General features: G+C 38.8%; 1 protein-coding gene across 1 annotated transcript in view; it reads right to left on the minus strand.

Annotated features, from left to right (window-relative positions):
• Positions 1-431: 431 nt before the first annotated feature.
• VGAT (vesicular GABA transporter) overlaps positions 432-6,533 on the minus strand; it is a 43,586-nt gene continuing 37,484 nt past the window's right edge. Inside the window, exon 3 of the mRNA XM_076192586.1 lies at positions 432-6,533. This exon is cut by the window's right edge and continues 1,090 nt beyond it. The gene's annotated coding sequence lies outside the window, so the exon portion shown is untranslated.

A 6,533-nucleotide genomic window follows, 5' to 3' on the forward strand; every position in this document is an offset into this window, starting at 1 on the left:
CATAACACGGAAGACAGGGAAAAGCACGTTTCTGAACCCTGAAAGGTCTCGAAATTTGGTCTTCGCGAGCCTAGATTTCAGTCAAGACCTTTTAAAATCTTTAGCGGATGTAGCGAGCGTCGTTTGTCAATTCTTTCTCACCCATGGAAACACAACCTCTCGCATTTCTTGAAATAAAAATGGTTTAGCGTTCTAAAAGGTTGAATTATCTCTAAAAATGATGCAGGTATATCTATACTTGCATTTATGCGGTATAAGGTTGCTACCACGAACGATAAAAAATTGTCAGATGATATTCAAAACACCCTTAATAGTGCACTTGGCAAGCTAACATACACCATCATGTAAATCAGCACTTGCTATGAAACGCAAAAAGACCCTTTTACTCAGAGTCGTCAGGAAACTGTCAACAGCATTTATAAACAATGATAAACATTTATAACTTTTTAATTGGAAGACTTGGTTACCACAGGTTTGAACTTACAACAATCCCCCAGTAGGTAATTCTTTCCCGCTGGGCGTATGGCGACTGCATCTGGGGCGGCGGGTCAAAGGTGCGACAAGGGGCAGGCAGGAAGGCAGTGAGAGAAACGATATGCCGCACTAGTCAAAACTCCCTCTTTCACTTGCACCACGCATAGTCTATTTATACAATAACACATTAAACTAGACTAACATTCTTTAATAACATAATATTCAGACACATAGTAAAATGTTAAAATCCTGTATAAGGTGATTGGTTGAATTAAGACTTTTTTCGAGTGATGATCCAAAAGAAAACAAACGACGCATGATTTCTTGCGAAGTAAATTAACTCTTTTGTTAAGGTGACTCCATTACAGGCTTTGTTCTGGTTAAAATTAGTCGGCTTCATCAAATTTAGGGCAAGAATCTCGTGATGATGAAGTTATTGAAATGAAGTCAGTCAATTTTGTCATCAAACACTCGCTGAACATTGAGTAAAACGTTCAGCGAAACCTGAAGGGATGAAGTGTACACACGCACACACGCACACACACACACACACACACACACACACACACACACACACACACACACACACACACACACGCACACACACACACAGTGAGAGAGAGAAAGAGCGAGAGAGACATGCACACACAAACCAGGCTTGACATTGTCACAAATTTCATGGTGATAATCTTGGTTTGAATGAGCGATATTCTTTGTCCCTATGGGAAAAAAAATGCTTAAGAACGAAATCAAACTGTGATATCTCGAGTTAACTCAGGTCGTGGAAAAATTAGTTTATTTTCCTCTTACTCTATATTTGCAAATTCCATTCGTTTCTACTATTTTTTTCAGTTTTCACTATTTCCTAACCCAGCTTTTGTATATGCATTTCACAAATAAATGTAATTAAACTTTCTACTAGTGTCTGCTTTCTGACAAGTCTTTTAAAAATCAGCCAAACTGGTTACGTGCACACATACATACGGAGAATAGTAGGCCTAGTTAATTTAAAAATTATTGTGTATGATGATTGTATTCCTTTTATGTGCTTGTTCTACATTACTTGTACGTATGTTTGTTTACATGTGTGTATGTTCGTGTACACATTGTATATATGTTAATTCCTGGGAGATTATATTCGAAAATGGAACACTCACACAAAAATTGTCGTGTTCTAAGAAAGGACGCGACATTTCTAAAAAGCATGGCAATCTTAAGCTCTTATTCAAGATTTTGGATCCTTTTTTGCCAAAAGCTATTTTCTTCGCGAGCCATTTTCCCACAAACATAACCTCACATTTGGTAGCTTCATACACAGATTTCTCTTCAAGTTATCACGATTCCCGTCATGGTTAACATTGTGATCGATGATGTTTCATGATAGAAGTTGATTGTATTGTACCCAATGGTTGAGTTCTTATCAAAGGCGTACGAAAACAACAGTTCAAATGCACTCCTCTGACGTCGTCGCGAGTTGTATATCTTATAGTTTTCTTTTTTAAAATTTTCCGTAACCCTGAGCACGCCACCGGCTAAATATAGTTCACCATCTCAGAGCTCGAATTTGGACAGGCGTCTGTCTGGCGCTGTGCCAATGGAAACTGGTGGAAGGTGCAACGCGAGGGGTAAAGGGACAAAGTGTGACCTTGTAGGGTCGTGGAATCTCTTTTCAGCAGTATTCTGTTGTGTGCGATTGGAGAATTTTATCTTTCGTAAATAAGCTCGACGGAATTAATGGAAAGGGATAATTTGTATAAACTTGTTGGGTCGTAGAATTTGTTTTATGTAGTGTTATGTTATTTGTGATAGATGAGTTTTAATTTTCATGAATCAGGTCGAGGGAATTAATGGAAAGGAGTCATTGGTATAAACGTGTCCAATGTCAGATATCTGTTTGAAGAAAGAGATAAATTTAATCACGTATGTGTTTGTCAAAAAAGGAAAAAATCAGTAATAAATGTTGTAAGTGAGTAGTTGATGTTTTCGACATATTGGTGATTGAAATATTGTAATCAAGGAAGTTTATGTATGATGTGTTGAAATGGTGAAGACAACGCTATGGTGACCAGGGTAACAATATTGTACACACGAACACAGAAATAGACGTATATGGTTGATGAAGAGGCTTCACCACGGCAAGAAAAATATGACAAATGCGCCTCGCAACAAGAGGAATCGACGACGACGATGTCGACATGGAAGAAGAATCGGAACAATAAAAAGTCAACTCTCCCTTTTCCCAAGCAGGGCAAAACAAAAATAAACAAATAATGTCTCCCAAATATAAATTGCATTTATAGTCACACCCTTCCAGCACACGAAATTAATCGAATAGTTTTTACGGAGAAAAGTAGACTGAGAAGGAAGGAGGTACATGGAGAGGGAGAGAGAGAAAGAAGGCACTTTTTTAAAGTTGTGATGCTGGGTGGAGTTTGCCGCGCGCGGGAAAGCAGTGGGGCCAGACAACGTCTCGAGAATAACTAGTCAATATTCTCCTTTGGCATATATTTGTATAGATAAAACTACCTATATGTCAAAAAATGTCACTTGGAATTATGATCTAGAGGCACGTAATCAGTAATTTCCTTGGAATTCCAGAAACTCTCAGTCAAATGGATACGTGCTGTTAAAATAATACAGATACTATGTCTCTCTATCATACACGCGCACATACGCACACATTAATATGTGCACACAAACGCACACGTTGATATACATACGCACATGGGTGCATACGACGAACAAAATAGCCTACGGCATCTGTCCGCCCTATTTGGTTCAAGGCAGCCTACAGTCAAGACGCCTCGTACTAAGAACGAATAAATCTATTCAAAATTTACTTTTCTCCTTCGCCATAGGATACCCAAGGAAAACTACGTCATAATTACGTCACAACGCTTGTTTGACTGGAAATATCGTGGGAGAAATTTTGGCAACTGGCATCTCGACCATCTCGGCCATATTGATCCCTCAGCAACTCCCAGATTTGGATGCTGGTTGCCGTTTCTGGTAGATATTGTATCACTGCTGACAAATTATTCCCCTTCCTCTTGTTCATTTTTATTTCTCTAACAAATGTTACAATATTATTACAAATTGGATGGACATTATAACTGAATTTTTTTTCGTTGTATCATAAATGACAAATTAATCTCCCCTTCCCGTTGTAGATTTTAAGCTCTTTAGCAAATGTGATAATTCTAGAACAAATTGAATGCACTGTGAATAAATAATATCCTTGAGGAAATTGCCTTCCTTTCGTTAAAATGGGATATTGTATCATAACTGATATCCAGTTCTCTAATAAATGTAATAATTTTATCATAAATAGAATGCACTGCAAATGAACGCTGTCTTTAAGGATATTTTTAATGGGGACGAGCATATTGGAAACCGAAAATCTTCATTTGAACAGGAATATTTCCAAAGCGAAATTGTGACAAAAAATGAATGACTTCAAGGATGAATATCGGTTATCTCTCATAAGAGTATACCGACGATGTTTCCATGCACTCACACATCCGCTCATTAATTATCTATGTATACACGTGCGATCATATATGCAACATATAAATATAAAAGCATATATATATATATATATATATATATATATATATATATATATATATATATATAATGTGTGTGTACATGAACGTGCATATGCTTACACAAACACGAAGACTTTCACCTCTGATCATGGTCTTTTGCGAAAAATGAAATAACTAAACCAACAGGGAACCATATTGGACGCTGCCGACGCCGCTCGTGGGAAAGACAAATGAGATTCGAATTGAAGGAAACTCGGAGCTGATCGCGTTGTGAGCGTTCGAGTCGGCTTGCTCGACGTCGACAGGCGACTCAGCCCGACCCGAGGCGACTTCGGAGGAGAAGGAGGAGGAGAGGCAAGAGAAACGGGAAAAGAAAGTTCATAGACGCCGGGGGAAGTTTTCCTTGATGCTGATACATCGTTGTGCGTATGCGCGCGAGCGCGTGTGTGTGCGTGTGTTGACCAATTCTTGCACTCGTCTTAAAGAATCTCGCTGTGATTAAATTTCTCTTTTGATCATGAATATTCTGTTCAAAAGAATTTTGTTAGATTATGTAAGAAAATTAGGAATGTAGATGTTATGGCTTGTAGTTTTTCACCATTACTCGAATGAACATAAAAATCGCGTCATAAACAAAAGAAACAGTGTAGGAGTTTGTCTGCTGTTATTGTCTAGTGTATGTATATGTTCAACTATGACCCAAGATAACTAAATGCACTGGAAATAACTATGCAAACATTTTTTGTAATAAATTAAAGAAAATTTCATGTTAGCTTAACATATAGAATAATTTCTAAATACCAAACAGTTTTCTTTACTTAAATTGAGTTCTCTTTTTCTCTCATCTTCTTGCATTGTAGAGCTGCCTCCACAATACTTAAACAACCATCGTTTATTCTTATGTAAAATTCTAAACTTATTTGGTGTTTTATTGACAAAATATACCTTGTAGTGGGAGAAAACTACCGCAGAATAGGCACATAGCACTTAAGTTATGTCTGTATAGTTAAGTTTCTAGAGTGCATCATTTCTTTCATCACAATTTTGCATATACATATGTACCGGGTATGTATGTATGTATGTATGCATATGTGTACTTGCGTATGTATGTATGTATGTATGTATGTATGTATGTATGTATGTATGTATGCATGTATGTATATATGTATGTATGTATGTATGTATGTATACATATATCTATGTATGCATGTATGTATGTATGTATATATGTATATATGTATGTATGTATGTAGGTACGTACGTATGTATTTATGCATGTATGCATGTATGTGCATATATATGTATGTATGTATTTATGTGTGTATGTATATATGTATGTATGTATGTATGAGGATATATATACGTTTGTGTAAGTGTACCTGCATTATTCCAACAAAGAATAAAATGCGTCATTAATAATTGCAATCTGCTAATGTCACTCGACCTATCTCGCCTGCAAAACGTCCTACAGAAACTAAGTTCCTATAATAAAGTCCGCCGCCCTGGGACGCAACTACCCTATGCCCCAGCAGAGCCCCGGCCAATATACTTCTTGTCACACAGACACGTTTTACTTACACACCAAAAAAACAAACATCACATTTGGTATTGGAAGACTTGGTTGCTATTGAACGCACTTCGCGGGCGTCACAGAGCACTTGTATTATTATTATTATTATTTACTTATTATTGTAAAGACCTGTCCGCGTGTCAGACTGGGGAACCGGCGGTATAAGTTCATAAAACGACATCCCTAACAACAGTTCTCGAGTATATTGCTCTCAGACTATGATATTACTGTAATACGTAACTTCGCTGTACCGCTGAAGGCAGAGCGGTTGAGCATGTAAACCTATTGACAAAAATAATAAGGGTTGTTCCCCAGTCTTGCACGGAGATCGATGGCGTCAAGTCTGGACACTTGTCAAGACACTACGGAGTGACTGCAGTATTCTACTTGAAGCACGTTCACTGGAAGACTTGGTTGTAAACACAGGTGCGGGTGGGGCACACGCCACCCGCACTCAGTCTTGTACACATATCGTCGTCATCAACATCATCATCTCCACCACCGACAGACACCTCTCCTTGAAAAAAATGTTCCTGTATCGCATGGTCAACCATCCTTCTTAAAGACAAGATATATTATTGCTAAAACCATCGAACTAAGAGGGTCGATCTTCCAGCCTCCGGAAACAACAACACCCAACTGCACAGTCCTCATTCGTTAGGTACACACGAGCGGTTGGAAGAAGCTGGTAACCATGGGACCGCCTCTTCTGGGTCGCTTGCAAAGCTGGTACACGTACAGTCACCCCCTGGGTAGTTCGCAAAGCGAGTGCGACAACGGGGTCTCCTCCTCCGGGTCGCTTGCAAGGCGGGTTTCCCCACGGGGGTTACCTCTGGATTGCTTCCCTGTGCGGTCCGGAGTTCACGCTTCATGCAGGGTTAGGATGCAGTGCTAAAGCATCGGCCTACTCCGCTCCGGGAGGAGACGTAGGAGTTCCTGGA

This window comes from Oratosquilla oratoria, chromosome 11, assembly GCF_046742065.1.
Source record: "Oratosquilla oratoria isolate Oo_2021 chromosome 11, ASM4674206v1, whole genome shotgun sequence".
Classification (NCBI taxonomy): Eukaryota; Metazoa; Arthropoda; class Malacostraca; order Stomatopoda; family Squillidae; genus Oratosquilla; species Oratosquilla oratoria.